General features: G+C 32.7%; 2 long non-coding RNA genes across 2 annotated transcripts; one reads left to right on the forward strand and one right to left on the reverse strand.

Moving 5' to 3' along the window:
- Positions 1-5,427: 5,427 nt before the first annotated feature.
- Positions 5,428-6,063, reverse strand: LOC128173302 (uncharacterized). The gene is made up of 3 exons (XR_008242470.1): positions 5,960-6,063; positions 5,632-5,766; positions 5,428-5,502 (listed from the first exon to the last, which is right to left on the reverse strand). It is a non-coding gene; the product is annotated as an uncharacterized LOC128173302 (long non-coding RNA).
- Positions 6,064-14,534: 8,471 nt separating this feature from the next.
- LOC128176533 (uncharacterized) lies at positions 14,535-15,563 on the forward strand. Its single transcript, XR_008242792.1, has 3 exons — positions 14,535-14,620; positions 15,137-15,271; positions 15,490-15,563. It is a non-coding gene; the product is annotated as an uncharacterized LOC128176533 (long non-coding RNA).
- The last annotated feature ends 2,993 nt before the right edge of the window (positions 15,564-18,556 follow it).

The raw sequence follows: 18,556 nt of genomic DNA on the forward strand, positions 1-18,556 counted from the left end.
AGGAAGTTCTTGTATTCCGATAGGAAATTTCAAATTACATATAGGAATATTGTTTTTTTTCCTATGGGAAACATTTTTTTCCTATAGGAATTTATTTTTGAAAGGTAAATATCTTACCTGACAGGTGAGATACAATGATAACAAGGGTGGTTATTAACGCTTTGACCAATGATCTAGCATATAGCATATTTGAATTTTTCGGTATATGCAGCTTAGACGGGTGCATAATTATCCGGCAGAGTGTTCTATTTTTGATGTAAAAGCTACAAGTTTGTAATTATGTGCAGACGACACTCTGCAATTGCAAGTTTAGAGAACACGTAGAAACTTTGGTGTCACAATACTGATGACGTAATACACGAAGAATTTAGGTGATTCCCCTAGTACATGTACCCGTACACATTTGAAATCTCAATCTCTCTAATCACTGAAATCTGACCTGTTTGTAGAATAGAAATCAAGTTCTTTTAATCGTGAAAGTTGCGGGGTAACATCCTAGGTCGAGAAGTATTTTCAACAAGTCAGAAGTAACTGCTGTCTGCTGTCCTACATTACATGTACTTTGCTTTACTCACCGTAAATCTTATTCATGATTCTATGATATGCAACATAACATAGTAAATATCGGGTTTTCATATAAGTGTTGCTGTTATCCTGGACGTAAAACAATAATTTACTACTGGGCGCCATCTCACAGTTAACTTTATCCAGATGTAACGTTACATGTACGCGGCGCCGCCGATTTGTCAGCGATTGTCAGCGAACTCCGACTGGAAATTCAAGTGAAATAATTATAAAACCAAACGTCAATCCGGAAATCAGGAGTTTAGGGATGAGTCATTTGGTCATTTTCCTTGTTTGAAATCGTTGGAAAGCTTGTTTATAACATAGCGTGAACCGAGGAACCCCTATAAATACAAGCTGGCGATTAGTATCATCCCTTTACCTTTTATGCACATTGGATACACTTTTTAACAAAACTTAAATACTGGCCCCGGTTCAAGGAATGTTTTTTAATGACAGAAATATACATAGGATAACAATTTTAATTATTATTTTTTATATTCGGGAACGAATATTAATGAAGAATTAACTCCATATTCCGACAACAGAGCCTCTAGCCTCTGTGCATTTAAATGTCTCTGACTCCTCCTTCAAAAACTTTTAGATCGAGTCAAGATAAAAAAAAAATCAACTGCAATCCGGTCGTATTCGATTGGATTGAATAATAGAGTGGCGTGGCAATGAAAAATTGAACCTGTACTTACTTTTAGAGAGTTTGTCAGCACTCAGCATACGTGTACCTGCACACACTTGTTGGATGTCAATTGTTTTGACGTTTCATTAGATCTCCCGCGCCCGCGAAATTAATCCGACAAGACTTTTCAATTTTTTGTTCGAAAATGTATACATTTTTTTATCGGCATATCTACTAAGCATATATTTCTATTGTTATATATCACAATTTTTATATCGATATAATTTTATCTCGTTTTTAAATCAACATTTTTATTTCATATTTTTGAAGTCGATAAATTTTACAGCGATAAAACTAATGAAATACAAGAAAGTGCTTTTAATAAATTGAAATACCTTAATACAATACAAAATATATCTATTAATTATCTATTAATAAGAAGTCATAACACTTTAAATGTTGATAAGACAATAAAGAATAAGCCAATGTATAAGTTATAATACAACAAGTGTAGGCCCCGATACGCTTCCGTAATATCTTTTAACGCATATGTCCCAATTTAATTAAACCTTGGAACATTTATAGTTGTGGGAGTTATTTCTGTTAAAACAGACACTCTAGTTGGTTGTTAGAATTCCAAAATATCAAATTTGACGTAGTTTATTTAGAGACAGAACACTGTAACATTTATATAACCTTTCTGCATATAGGATGATAGTTGTCTTGTATTTGGAAATAACACAAATTGGTATTATGTATGTGGAAATAGCACAAATTGGTATTATGTATTATATCAAAATTTAAAAAAAAAAACACTGTAGATACACCTATTATGTGAACGGAAAATTATAGTGATTAATTAAAAAAAAAGAACCTACAAACTTTAGAAAGAAACCCACAACTTCGAAGGTTCAACAAAACAAAATTTATAATATTTTTGTACTTTGATCTGCCATTATAATCTTGATCAAACCACTTCAAAGAGATAATTAAGAGTGATAGACTTTGCCTGAAATGATTTAAGATGAGGAAATATATAAAACAAGCAGTCACAGACATCATTTGTAATTGTTTGCCCAATGGTGATCTCTTTTCCAATTCTTCGTGTTTTTTATATTATTCAGCAAATCCACCCAGGAATTCGGGAGTTTAGGTAGGCTGGTAATTGTCCGTAGTGGAATACATTGACTCATTAAAGAATATATAATGTATTTATCAATGTATTTGATTTAAGAAATGAGAAAGGAATTAAAAAAGCCAAGTGATTTACACAATTTTTTTTGAAAAGATCCAGGAATGGGAGGTAATTGGAAATACATACTGGATATGCTTTACGTTTGAGTATACACGCTACTTAATTTCAATGTTAATGAAACTTTCTGAAAATTGCAGAAGTGGGATTTTAGGTATTCGGAGGCCCTTTTCCAAGTGATAATGAGTGATGTCAACTTCCTCGATGGAAGAGTGTCCAGATGTAAAGAAAATTTGAACTGGTTTTGGGGCATTAAGATCTTCAAGGCTAGAGATATCCCAAAATTACGATTGTATGGGACACAGGAATCAGGCCAAAGAATAATCGAGTTGAGTAGTTGATGGTACTTCAAGATAACTCTAAGGATAACTTGCATTTGCATCTCTGCCGTCAATACATTATGTCCAAATTTCATAATATGCCTTTATATCTAACGAACAGTGGGCACTAAATATTTCTGTATTGTTTTCGTCATTCCTTTGAAGATGATTCTCTACAGTAAAAAGAATCCTTGAGAACGAATTTTAATATTTTCTCTTATAAAGGTTTGTGCATCATCTGCAATTCATGATTTTCTGTGTACACCTCTTTTGTCTGTGAACTGCCTCGTCATGAAACCACTCAATTCCTCTTTGACATACATATATATATATAAGATTTATTGTTCTCTCTCCATGTAGATGTTGATGCCTGTTGATATTGCTTTTTATTTTTATTTTGAACATTATGTAAAATAAGATATTATTTAACACTGATACTCATCTGTCATAAAATTGTAAGAATTAATATAAACAATAATAAAAAATGAAAATAATTTAACTATACTGACCCAATCTTGTAGCCGTCCATCTGCATGTCCATGTTCAAAACACATTGCCACATGTGGTCAAGACGCTGTATCATTGGTCAATGGACGTAGGAGGTAGAATATTTTGGTTCTGATCAATTTAAGGGTTTTGAAGATGGAACAGAAAAAAGATTTATACCTTTGTCTTTGATTATTGTCTCCATAACTTTGTATTGTGTTAAGAAAGAACTGATTGTAAGGATAACAATAATGTATAAAACGCATTTTTACTTTTTGTAAAATTGGTACAGAGAACATTAGTTATGGGTTTCAAGCGACGAAACTTTGTAAATTGACCTTTGACACTATATTGTTCTTATATTTACTATTAGAGTTCCCAATCAGAGCTTCCAAAAAGCATTACTATAATAAATAGTGACACATGACGAAACGTACAATTGCATATTGTGAGCTTAGATAAAGTTTACAGTGTTCAGAGAAAAAAAATATATTTAATTTATTTTAATATAAATATTTTAATTTATCGAGAAACGCATTCGAATGTTTAAAATAGTAGTCTAGATGAACATCAAAGAATTACACGAAGCTCTCACTGCATACTTAAGGTAAAGCGATACACTATATATGCGTGCGCAAATACATGTAGTAAAATTCGTCGGCCGACTCATAAGGAAACATCTGTGATAGGCCGAAGCCGATCACTAAATTTTACTTTTCTTATCCAATATATATTTGAGAAAAACTGTTATGATGTCCATGGAGTCCTCCATTAAAATTGTGAAATTCATGGCCCCCGTGTCATTGGTTCAGACCATAGGGTAGGCCAAATATGACAGTTTAGTGGAATTGTATTAAATCTTCTTCTCCACTTCCAAAAAAAATGCTTACCTTGTCATTGGAAACCTAAATGTACACACAAGTGCTCTGAAGTTGACATTAAAAAGATGCTTGAGTTTCTGATAGACAACATCTATGTAGTTTTTGGAATTCAAGTCTTCAAACACGCGGTTGGAATTCACATGGGTACCAATTGTTAGCAGACCTAGTGAACTTGAAATAAAAGATACCACAGAGTTTGCGTCATCTGATTCATATTTAGATATTTTACTGGAAATAGACATTGATGATAACTTAACAGCAAAACCTTATGATAACGCGATGGCTTTAATTTTTCTATAGTCAGCTTTCCTTACTTATGTAGCAATATACCTTCATCACCTGCATATAGTGTTTCTGTCTCTCAATTTATTCGATAGACAAGGGCATGCTCTTCGTAAGAACAGTTTCTTAGGCGAGGCAATCTACTGATACACAAGTTGATAAAACAGGACTATCAACAGTCTCGTTTGAAGTAATCTTTTCGTAAGTTCTATGGTCTTTACAACGACCTTGTAAGCAAATACAATCTTCCACTGGGTCGCATGCTGACTGACGTTTTTCATACTAATTATTAGACCATAATTAAGCACCTAATTATCTACGGATTTTTCCGGGTTTTTTTCCGGTTACGACAAAGAGCACACGACGGGTGTGACCGGTCAGCAGAGGATACTCACTCCTCATAGGCACTTGATCGTACCTCTATCTATTTGGAGGTCCGTGTTGCTCTGCTTTGAATTTGTATTTCGTTTTATGTATTTTTGAGATGGTTGACGGTTTGTTATTGTCATTTTTTTCATAGATCATTTATGTTCATGCTGGAGAATGACAGAAATAAATAGACATAAATAGGCTCTCCAGTTTTCACAACGGATGCCTCAGAAAGATAATGAGGATTTTCTGGCCTAATAAAATGTGGAACTTCATAAAAAGGCAAACAGCGAGAACATGAGAGCAATGTTAATAAAACGGAGATGGCAATGGATAGGGCATGTGCTAAGAAAACCTACCGACAATATCACAAGAATAGCAGTGCGATGGACACCAAAAGAGGAAAGGAAACCCGGTAGACCCAAGAACACCTGGAGAAGGACCGTGGAAAAAGAAATGAAGGAACACAAATTTACGTGGGGAGAACTGGAGAAGGTGGCTCAAGACAGAGAGACAAGTGGAGGAGTCTAATCCTTTCCCTATGTGCCCCCAGGCATAGCAAGGACTAGGAAGGTAGGTGGGATTTATGTTTCAAAGACCCCATAGAGAGTTCAAAACTGCAAATAAGAAAATAAAAGATATTATTTAGAAGTCTTTATTTCTTTGTTATAAAATTGAAAACCTTCTGCCCGGGACATTAGTAATATCCGCCATCTACAACATATACGTAAATATAACATGTACCATTTGTGTGTCTGCGTTTTATCTTGAATTAATGTGTTATCGTTATTAAAAGCATAAGTGGAAGTCAGTAGAGCATGATAAAATGAAGAAAAAACTTACGAGAGAACTTTTTACAGCAGATACCAAAGTGGCCATTAACTGGGATGCATTGTCCAAGATAGCACTTCCACCACGTATGGGCACTGCACGTCCCGACTTGTATTTGTCCAAAGGGACACTGTTGAGTCCCCCTGGCTGTAACAATTATCTTTCATTATTACAGTGTTGGCCAAAAATTGTAAATTAAATCATTTAAGAATAGGACAACATAATTACAATCCCATTTTACATAAAACTAGAATATAGTTGATCTAAAACTTGGTTTTTCCGTCATTAAAATGACGTAGAATAGGGAAAAATTAGTAAGATGAAAGAGAAAGGTACTCACCATCAGAGGTCAATGCAAGACAGCACACAAGGAGGAGAACGGCTACAGCCTTTGCCACCATGTTTTGTACAAGTTGTTTCGTGGTCAACAAAACGGTAACATCCTTTAGTACATACAGCGTTATTTATACCTAATTTAGACAAGGTCACCCAATCGCATTTGGCCATAAACGTAAACAAGAGCATATGCTGTCAAATTTTGATTAAACATAGATGGAATTATTATTACCCAATTCTAAGAAATGCGGAGGTGTGGAACGGATTGCTCCGTTTAAACTTGTTTCTTTTTTAGCTTACCCGAGTCATTGGCTCAAGTAAGTTTTGTCTGTCGTTGTTGAAAGGACATGGTCACGATATTGGTAAAAAAAAATCCTATTTTTATGTTTACAATTATTCAGTTTGGCATTTTTAATAGGCAACCATAATTTGAATGTCATTGCGTGAACCCTGAGGTCCACGCAGAAAATATATAAGCGAGGTTAAACCGGATGCTAAGGGGAAAATTCAGCCTGCGCATGAGCTAGCCTGGTTCCTGTGAGTAATGGGTAGCTCAATGAACCAGGCTAGCACACGTTTATCTGAATCGGGATTGGGATTCCGTGCCATAGGCACACATAAGTTCAATGGCGCTGTAATTGTAAAGTTGTCGGTAAACAGTACAGAAACAAAGTACTCCTTTTAAAGAAATGATTGGCATGTGATATGAACTATCAGTATTATGAAATAAGTTAATGTTATGCCGAAACTACAACATGCATCAAATAGCATAATTTGCAATGTTTAGTTGTTTTCCGAATACACATGTAACTTAACTTTACTTTTATAGTAGGTGAAGCTAGAGTACTTCCCGATTAAATTTTTTTAGCATTTAAGTATGATTGAATAATTATGTCACTGTATAAAAGTTTAAATCTCAAGAAAAATGCATCAAAATAAGAAATTTTTAATTTACACAAAGCTATCACTGCATAGTTAACAAAGTAGTGCGAATCGTAATGTGTGCGCAAATGGTAGAATTCACCGAATGCCTGATACTATACATGCAAACTTAATTCATAGATAGATCGTAATTATTTTTAGAAGTATGAACCCTTTAAATTCAGAGATAAAAAGTCAGGGCTATACATACATGTATACGTAATAAAACGTACAAAGTAAGTGGTTAAAAGCAGAGTGCTAGAGTCGGTGGAATCTCCGATAATCTTAAGGCTTTCACGTTTTCGTTGGAAACACATGCAAATGGTCCACGTATTGTAGTCATTTTTTAAAGGACAGCAACTTGTTTGTTGAGTTATAAGCGAGTTACTCTTGTGCAAGCATAATCATGTTTATTGGTAAAAAGTCTTAATTTATAAGTATAGATGTATTTGCATAATTATGTAATACTTACATGCACACACAAAAAGATAGTTCCGGTTATGGAGTTGTCAATGTTATACAAAATGAATAAATGTTTTCTGTGTGTTTAGCCAATCATAATGCTTGTTACAAATATAATTTAATTAAACATTGATGAATGTGACCTCATTTTGTTGTGATAGATTTTATTAAACAGTAACGAATTTAAGGTATTCAATTTTAATAAACTTATATTGAACAGTAATGAATTATTTTAAACATGTCAAATATGTATCTCTGGATAACAACGAAAGTAAAAGGATGATATCGAAACAATGCACATGATGGATATAAGTGGACAGGTGTCAGACCGTTCTGTTCGTTCATACGCAAAACAGATGGGGGAGAATGCGCAAAGGGTGATTTGTAACATATATTTAATAGCTGTGTAAAATCTGATTTTGAACCAGCACTAAACCATCGCTGTGAACCCAGTTTACCCGCAACCTCAAGCCAAACATTCCAGATTTCAGGCTGCACCTCGGGAATGTAGTAGCTAGCTAGAAAATAGGTATATATTACAGGAGGGGGAACTATACATAATATGTAAAACAAAAAGTCCTTTACTTGACAACTATGATTGTAAATCGTATTTTAATCAATAAAACCGCCCGAATATTGAATAAATCAAGAAACATTGATTGCTTATTTTAAATTTCCGCTGCCATTGAACTTTAATCTATGACGACACACCATCTATTTCGACTTGTTTTAACAACATAGCACCAATATTAGCTAATTATCCTGATATTTGCTATAATCACTGACAAGCTCTGGCATACATGGAACAAAATCAATTTGAGACTGTCCTTTTGTCTTTAACTTTCCGCTAAAATTACAAACCAATGACGAAAGTAGACATATGTGTACATGTCAAAATCCAAAAGCGGAGGGCTAGTGTCAGTAGCGTAGTTGTGGGAATTTTTAACAAATATGAAATTTCATAGAAAACTTCTACTTTCGTTATTTCACTATTGTTAAATCAGCTGATTGTGAGTGAATTTAACATACATCTCGATGTTGATAAGGCCTAATATACCTTTTTTAGTTTAAACAAAGAATTACAAAGAATTATGACTTCGGTCGAACATTTTCTCGGGGGTCATTTTCAATCGGGCTTTCCAACGGAAAAATCCGGTTATTGAAATGGTGAAAATGGCGGGCAGGCGGCTGCCAAAAGGGTACCCTCATTGTACAGATAACTCTTCTTACAGTTTTCAAGATAGGAAGTTCTTCTTTTGCAGGTCAATTGTACATATGTCAGGGGTGTGCATATTGCTAGGATTTTGATTTCTGGTAATTTTGAACTAAGTCATTTTTTGGCAAAATATTACCTATGAGGTACTCCATTTCACTGGATTCGGTAGGTAGTGATTGTCAATTCAGGATTGGCATGGATTATAGATAGTTAAAAAAAGAAAGAAAACCCGGCTTACTGTCACATTTACAGCTTTTCACTTGTTCAATATTGAAACAAAATGCGTTGAAATAAGATTCATAAAATTGTTCTTTGTAAGCTTATATCATTGTGGAATTGTTTTCTTTAAACCGTTTCTGAAAGCAACAAAGTTAACATATAGAAATGTTTATCAGCATTAACAAATTAACATCTGTCATATCTTTTAAAATGTCAGTTGAGTACTTATGGTAAGGCATAAACTAGCGTTTGATCCATAGTACTGTGTACACTGTATGTGTTAACAGCTGAAGGATGTGTGTCGTCAAACTATTTGTCAATGGTTTGTTTTGTTTTTTATACAAAAGAGTTCTACATTTTGTCAGCTTCCGGTAAATGTCAGGGAATTAGTTCTTTTTTTAACTTCAAACGTGCTTAAAAGCTTATGATTATGTATTTTATCTTTAAAGCAATATGACTTATTAAAATCGTTTTTACTACTTTAGTATTCCAAAAAATGAAATTTTACGACGTTTAAAATCAGTACACTTATGCATATGTTTACATGCTATCTTTATAAAATACAGCCTTCATCCAGGTGTGATCTTTTGCCTTAAAAACTCATTTTACTTTTACTAAAATATATTTTTTTCATATGTTCTATTTTGATTGAAACTGAATTAAATTTGCACAATAATACAAACGTTCTGCTTATTTTTTCTGCCTAGATGATAGGTTACGACAATGAAAAAATGTAAGAAAACAGACATGGAGATTGCTGGTTTTACCTCAGTTGTACTACATGTAATGCCAATTTTGCAATTTAAACTGCAAAATTGTTATGTGATTAATGCTCTTTCTAAATTTGAAAATAAACAATGATTAATGAGCGACAAATGCAAGTCCGTCCTAAATATTCATTCAAGAGGCCTATGGGCTACATCGGTAACCTGACAAACAATGGCCATAAATATAATCAAGCAGCTTTATGAACTTAAATACAACATTAGGTAGATAATTTTAAAAAATATATATCATCAAAAAGAATTTTTGAAACATTGCCACATAATCCTTTGTTTAATTTTACGCTCCAGTGTGCCGGATAATTATGCCGATGCCAAGGTGGCATTTCTGCACCCGCTTAGATGCAGTTTTGGAAAAATCCATATATACCAAATGATAGACCATTGTCTAGAGAGTATATAACCACTTTTGTTTTTAGTGTGTTTCACCTGACAGATGAGATATTTACCTTTAAAAATTAATATCCCATAGGAAAATGATAATTCCCATAGGAGAATTGATTCTCCTACAGTAAATATTGACAATCCTATAGGATATTTCAAAAGTCCTATATATTTATTATTTATATTTCCTATAGGAGAATGGTATCTCCTGTAGGAATTTGATTCAGACATGTAGTTTTCCAATAGGATATAAAGTTTTCCTATCGGATGTTATCAAATCCTATCGGAATTATAATTCCTATGGGAAGGTACCGATAGGAAATTTCAAATTACCTATAGGAATATTGTTTTTCCTAATTTATTTTTGAAAGGTAAATATCTCACCTGACAGGTGAGATACAATGATAGAAACATGATTGTTAACTCTTTAAGAAATGGTCTATCATATGGTATATTTGAATGTTTCTATATATATATATGCAGCTTAGACGGACCAAAAACGCCACCTTGGCACTGGCATAATTATCCAGCACAGTGTTCAAAGTCTAGTATATACTAAATCTATAATGCTGCAAGATTTTAACTCAGCACATTAAGCATGTAATGCTTTATTTTCGGATGCCGTCAGTTCTATAACACACCAAGGTTGTGCAGACAAATTGAATACCGCGTATTAAAGCACATGATAGCTGTGCAGAAAATCTGAAGCGTAGTATGATTATTTTCTGTACATTCTTAGTGTGTTATGGAACCGGCGACATCCAAAAATAACTATTCAAAGGGATGTTTTATAGGACCGGCGACATAGCTCCGGCCATAATTTTCGTTCATCAACGGGGGATCTCTTGTATGAAAGCTCATTAAACTGTCTATTTCCTGTTAAAATTTCGTGGATAGAACTCAGATTCGTATTTCGGCAAAATGCGTCTGTATTGAAAAACTCTGAATTTGAAAGTTAAAGTAGGGAATTTCACAGTTTTGAATATGGGTAACATCAAAAAATTTCAATTTTTTTTTCAAATGATAATGTAATGTTGACACTGGCTTTTAAAATTTCAAATCCTCTTCTCGGACTTGAGTCGAGCATTCTGATTTAAATTGTCCCAATAAATGTTTATACACTCTGAAAGTATAGGAACTATTTTGCTTAAAGGCACTACTTTGTTGTCCTTCCGGTTCCAAAAAAATAATTTGAGGGATATACCTATTTTAGATTTGTTATGTAAGTTTAAATATTTCATTTTAATCTCACAATAGTAAATATATTAAAAACGCGTGATGGCGTTTAAATTTATGTCCATGCGCCGTGAATAGGCGACGTGTTTTTACAGGAAATCGAATATCATAGATTCCAAAAAAAAAAAACAAACAAAAGGGAAAATATTCACTGAATGTAAAAATACCTATATGAAAGCATTCTCCGATAGTGTTGTATTAGTTTGTTCAAATCATTGTCCCTGATGGTAAGTTGGGGCAACAATTTATACACAGGAATATATTGAGGATCTCGTTCGAAATCGTCACTCTTTATTACATGCAAGTACTCGATGTGTTTAAAGTCAATTTTATTTTTGAAAATCCTGCATTGTACAGAAAATTTTTCATCTTTGGTTTATTAAAGCTGTTTAGATCAGACTCATGTCAGTTTGCTGTTGTTCATCAGGTGAGCGATGTGGACCCTGAGCATTGAAATCTTCAAAATGTTGACCTTGTGTCCTTAAAATATAAACACACGGTTTGTTTTGTAGTAATATTGTTCATGTGTAGTTAATAGTATATTTTTATACCTATCATGCAAAGGACATTACGCTTAACGGAGAACTCCTCTCTTGAAATCTTAGTAAGATGCTTACTGTAAGGATCTTAATTGTTGTAACAAACTCCTGTTTAAAATGGAGCCTCTATTATGTGTTACATGTTTTCGTTCAGATTCAGATGATTATTATGTAAATGTTTATTAATTTGTTTTATTTTGAATTTTAATGTTCTCTTTTTATTGAATTATTTTTTTTAATGCAAAAAATTAGAGACGTTATGCTATTTTCATTCTGCTTATTAGAAAGATTTACGACAATTAAAAACGAAAGACAACATACATTAAGATGTTTCACTTTTACTAATATTGCATTAAATACAAGATTAGAACTTATATTTTTCTAGTATGGCTACATGCTATAATATCTGCTGTATGCGGTTTCTGTAAAAGGATCCAGTCTCAATTAAGAGTTGACGGGGTTTTTTCCTCAAAATGTAATTAAAAATTCTCAAAATAAGTTTCGTATTGCATTATTAGAGATAGTTACTGATAAAGTAACTATGCTGAGTGAAACATCCTTATATTTGTCAAAATATCTAAGTGTTCTGTTAAGTGTAGTTTATTATGATAAAAACACTATTTTAATGATTTTATGTGTAATATCCAAATAGATATCAATAAATCTGTATAGAAATTTGATATTTTACTAGAGTCATATTTGTTAAACTTTTTTTTCCAAAAGAAAAAATTTTCGACAAAAAATTCCTAATTGACAGGGTTCATGAACCTGCACCAAAAAGGTCAATTAAGCCGTTAGCTACATGATTTTGAATAATGCTCTCTCTGACTTTATAAACAAACAATGATTAATGAGCGATAAAAATTTAATACAAATTCGACCTAAATTTTCATACAAGTGGCCTATAGGCCACATCGCTTAACTGTAATGGTTATACATCTAATCAAGCAGCTTTATGAACTCATATACAAATATATCTGGATAATATTAGAGTATCTCTTGTTTTAAAAGATTTTAAAATTTTATCCACTTATTCCTATCTCTAATTTTGAGCTGTAGTATTGTTTTGTTAGTCGTCGGGTCAACAATTAAAAATCAAAAATATATCAGAAAATTTAAGACTGTACGTAATTATAGAAGACATCGAGGCATTTCAGTTCCTAAAAGAGTATTCCCATACAATACTTTACTGATTTTTTTAAAAATCTCTCCAGAGACTCCATTTTTATTTTGGAGTCATGGTTTCAACAATAACAAATCTAAGCTACATCTCAATGGAACCTTAAACCTCTATTTGGGGTCCAATTTCTTTATTTCGGGGGTTCGGTTATACCATTTGAGAATCTACTCCTTTACATAAAGTAATGTCAGATACTGTTATATTGCAGTTTTCAAGGAAACTTTTAAACCTGCTGCCCTTTATATTCTTTTATCAAACTTCTAACCCCAGAATAGTTAAGGGAAATTCAACTTTAACTTCATGAAGATATGTTGACCCATGTTATTTTCACATATTTTGTTTGTAACATAAATTCTCTCATTTTATAATTTTTGATCTCAACATTGCGTACTAGTGAAAGAGAAGCAACTAGCAGTTTTGATAAGCCCTATTTTAAATTCATTAACTGTCAAAGAGCATTTACCTGCATATTATACTATGCGATAAGTAAGGCGTTTATAGTACTAATGTTTCTGATTGAAAATACATAATCACGATTTCCTTCAGATTTTACTTTTCTAATTTTAATATTAACTATGCTATATTGAGATATTTCCAATGGTCAGGCAAACTGTCATAATGATTGCTTGTGTTGTTGCATAATGTGAAAAAATCGTTATGTAAATAAGGTTTGTAAAATCTTTTTATTTACGCATGTATACATGTATTAGGGTTGCTGAATTAAACAAAATTGAAAACAAAATAAAAGTTGGTCCCATTATAAAATTCAAACTGTGTTGATATGGAACTTTAAGATAATCTTATTTAAATGAATTTTAACATTACATACAATATATGTAAACAAACATATAAAACAGATCTTTGTTACGCAATAATGGAACGTGAGCTTTGTTTATCTCTTAATACTTGAAAACCATGGTTGAAATTTTGTCTGATCGTTTCAAATACCATAATAGAGCTTTGTAAACATTAAAAGCGAAAAATTAAAATTTCTAAACAAATCATGGTCATGCCCCTTTTGACAGTAGGACATCGAGTTTCATGTGTAATTTTTCTTCAATATTGCAATTCTATTTATAGTAAAAACTGCAATTCTATTTATAGTAAAAACTTTTAAATTGTAGTCTTGTTTGCTGTAAAAAGTTTAAGACGGGGCAGATTACTTGAGTCGTTCCTTGTTTTGTGTACGCTTTAACCGGGTTTCCTAAAGAAAAATCCGTTTAGTGCCAAAAACGCCCAAAAGGGTACCCCAATTGCACGGATAACCCCTCCAACAAGTTAGAAAGTTGATATTTTGCAGATCAATTGTACATATATCAGAGATGTGCATATAACTTGGATTTTGATGATTTATGAAAAAATACCATCCTTTCTCGCAGAATATTGCACATATGGCTCACGACAGAAAGCTCACTAGAGCCTTTGACTCGGGTAAGCTAAAAAGAAACGAGTTGAAGCTTAGCAATGCGTTCCACACTCCTGAATTTCTTAGAATTAGGTTATAATTACTCAAACTATGTTTAATCAAAATTTGACAGCATATGCTCGTGTTGATGTTTATGGCCAAATGCGATTGGGTGACCTTGTCTAAATTAGGTATAAATAACGCTCTATGTACTGAAGGATGTTACCGTTTTATTGACCACGAAACGACTTATACCAAACATGGTGGCAAAGGCTGTAGCCGTTCTACTCCTTGTGTGCTGTCTTGCATTGACCTCTGAGGGTGAGTACCTTTTTCCTTCTCTCTCTTTACTTTTGTGTTAATTTACTCATTTTTGAGTTTAACGTGGTATGGGACACCTCCATGTTGTGACGTTTTGTTTCGAAATAAACAATAAAGTAAAGTATTATATAAGTAGTTTCTTTCTCAATGTCACCTAGAAGCGTAGCGCAGTGGGTTAGAGGGTTTACTATGAATCTGTAAGTCATGAGTTCGAATCCTGCTAGAGGTTTTTACCTTTTTTTAACTCTCTCGCTATTTTCAAAAGCTATTTCTTCGTCAAATATTGTAAAATTTACAAATTCTAAACCGGTGAAAGTATTCTAATTATAATATACTTTTTAATCCACAATAATATCGACAGATGTTCAATACCACCTTAATGACAGAAAACCAAGTTTAAGATCAACATGTATATTTTTTATGATTTTTCAAAATGGATTGTGAAAAATCTCTTTAAATGATTAAACTAACAATTTGCCGTCAACAATGTATAATAATGATCGACAATTGTTACAGCCTGGGGGACTCAACAGTGCCCCTATGGACAAATACCAGTAGGAACCTGCAGTGCCCAAACCTGGTGGAAGTGCCGTCTTGGACAATGCATTCCAGTCAATGGTTACTTTGGTATCTGCTGTAAAAAGTTCCACCGTATGTTTCTATTTAATTGCATTACGTTCTACTTCCACTTAAACTTCCACTTAAACATTAAATAATAACAAACACAACAATTTAATTCAAGGTGAAACCTTATTTCTTTCTTGTTAATTAATATTCTTTAGGTACAGTAACAATTTCTTTTTATTTTTTAGGTATTAATACTTAACAACACAGGCACACAAATATTACGTGTAATTTATATTTTGTAGATAGCGGATATTACTAATGTCCCGGACTGAACGGTTTTCATCTTTATCAATCAGAAATAAAGATTTCGAAATAATCAATCTTCTCTTATTTGCTATTCTGAACTTTCATTGGTGTCCTTAAAAAACGCTTTAAAAATAAATACTATTTTTAAAAAATGTTTCTCACCATATTTTTGCACTTGTAATGTTTAGTGTAAATGTTGTGATGAGGGTCTCTTTGAGGTAAAATGTTTATTTGCACATCAAACCAAAGATCCTAAAGAAGCACGTACGGATGATCATCATCATTTACTTAAAATGAGAATGTTCGGTTAAAGATTGATTTTCCTTAGTATAATCAAATACAAGGCCAGTTAGGAGAGTGTCACAAGAATTGGTGTGACTCTTGTTTTACAAAGAAAGGTTTTAATGTTGACCGCATTTATTTTGAAGAAAAAATATACAAAACTATTGTAAACAAAGCTGGTAAATTTTTTGAAACATACAATATTCCATCACTGCAGGTTAGATTATGAGAAAATTGCTTTATGAAAGTTATATTTTGTGGATCATATTAAAGCACGTGTACTTTTATGAGAAATATGGTTACTCTTTTAAATTCGCCTTTGATTTGACAATGACTTGTAATTTCTCAAATGAAATTTTTAAATTTTTAATAAATCAGTAGGTTTATGTGATTTTTACAATTCAAAGAAAAATCAAAATGTTAAGATTAAAAAAAGATATAAAATTTAATATACGTTTTATTTTTTGACTAAAGGTTATTGCAGATTTTATAGAAAACCATTAATCATTTGGTTCGCTAATGGTTTTACATTTATTGATATTGTGTTTGATAACATCCCAAAAGTATTCAGTCTTCCAATTGCTCTCACTAAATGAATACGGAAACGAGCAATATTCCTTGTCTTAAGGATGTCAGATGCTGACTAGTGTTTCCCCTTCCCCAAAGCTCATCGCTTTGTAAATGGCGGTATTATTTATCTGGCTCTCTTTTTAAAAAGAAGGTATCTAATGAGAAATCCCTTGTCAGCCATAATCTCATTCCCTGGCCGGATCAGATTCAAGAGTCCACAATCCTTGGTAATTTATCTATCAGATACATTTCTACTCCACAGTTTTAAAACATATTTAATCAGATGAAGAAATACATACAAGGGCTTTGAAAGAATTGTGCTGTTTATACGAGCTAAATGTTTGTGATTAAACTGTGGGATTTCTTGGTTTCTTTATTTAAAAAAAAATCAGTACAGTCAATTAGACCTGTCAAAGCCGAGCACTGCTCGTAAATAGACAATGTCCGCCATATTTCTCTCTCACCACCGTTATTCCTACAACCCCTATTTAAGGTGCAGACCTCTTAGCAGTTTAAAGTAGTTCGCTGTAGAGGTCTCACTTTTGTGGAATTACATCTTGCCTCGCCGTGTTACTCGGTCGCGATAAAATTTTCAAATTTTACGCATTTTTTCAAGCATGGAAAATACTAACCTCAAATAAACTGTCAAAATATGATTTACAAACAGAATATGCATTAGATGCATAAAATCCAAAGACCACAAAAGGAATACTACATCATTTTATTACATTCTGAAATGGCTATTTCTAAAGTGGTGTGAACATAAAAACCAAATCGTTAATCCATATGCTAAATATTTGTGACACCCTAAATATTGAAACACCAAATATATCCCCCAAAAGAAATGGGGCGCCTGTAAAGTGCGAAAAGAAATCGAAATGAAACCAATCGAAACGAAACGAAACCAAAAACCGAAACGAAACGAAAAGGAATTTAAACAAAACTAATATAAATTTTGACTATATGAAAGTGAAAATAAATTACTTGAAATAAATTTTTTAACCATAAAATAAACCTACCTATATGTTTCAGATTGTCGCTGTAAATTTTTAAGCCGATTATCCGAAATATGAAGAATTATATAAATTATGTAAATAAGTGATGTACATTCCTATACATTTTAATGTTTCTAATTTGTTTCATTAAATGATATTCAGACGTTAAGAGAAAGAGAGAGGGGCCTTAAAACTTATCAGCGACATCACATAGCAAAGTATATACGCAAGTTTGGGAGAGAGAAAAAGAAAGAGAGAGAGAGATGATGATGATGATAATACTGAAGGGGACATTCCAACAACAAATTTCTTTCTATCGATTTGAAATAATGTAAAAATGAAACGATCGAATACAATGTGATTTAGAGCATACTGGTTGGTTACCAGTTAACTAACATATAATTTTTTATCCATAATTGATAATTTTCAAAATAGACCATTACTGCATATAGCATTATTTCTCACTCATGAAATAATTAACCTCTATCCGCTCGAAATTGAACCACCTGAGCCCTTCATCTTTGTACAGTAAAACATCACATAACACATAGGTATGTTGCACTCTGCCACTTTTGTGACTTTATTGTTAACCAAATTTGGTTTGAAATAATCAGGAAAATGACAATAGATGATTATATAACAATAATTAATAAGTTCATAAAATTAATCATAAAATTATGAATATTTGATATCAAATACGGAACTACATTCCTTGCTTATTACAAAGAAATAAAACAATACAAAATATGTATGTAGATCTACATATATAACGTTAAAGATATATATATATGATTAGAGATAATCGCCCGAAACTTTAACGCATTCTAGACAAAATAAGTCCGCGCAAACTTCTATAGAGATGAACGTTGCCTTGTTTATTGAGGTGGACGCCGTCAAAAAGAAATTTATGGTCACACGCCTTGAACTTAAGCGAAGGGAAGAGGTCATTATGCTCCCAAAATGAAGCGAATTCAAATCTGTGCAGAGAAGATTTGAGAAGGATATTTACTTCATCCACAGTACTGTTGTAATCAAAACATTGCTTAAATCGTGGCAACAATTTACACACATGGATCTGAGCGACTCCAAATCTATAGTGCAGTACCGATACAAGAGATTCAATATTTGCTGCCAATTCTTCGGAAGACGTCACACGTCGAACATCATTGCCCCCAACAATTAGAATTATGTTACGAGGTTTTACTTTTTCAATGAA

The sequence above is a fragment of the Crassostrea angulata genome, chromosome 1, assembly GCF_025612915.1.
Source record: "Crassostrea angulata isolate pt1a10 chromosome 1, ASM2561291v2, whole genome shotgun sequence".
NCBI classification, from domain to species: domain Eukaryota; kingdom Metazoa; phylum Mollusca; class Bivalvia; order Ostreida; family Ostreidae; genus Magallana; species Magallana angulata.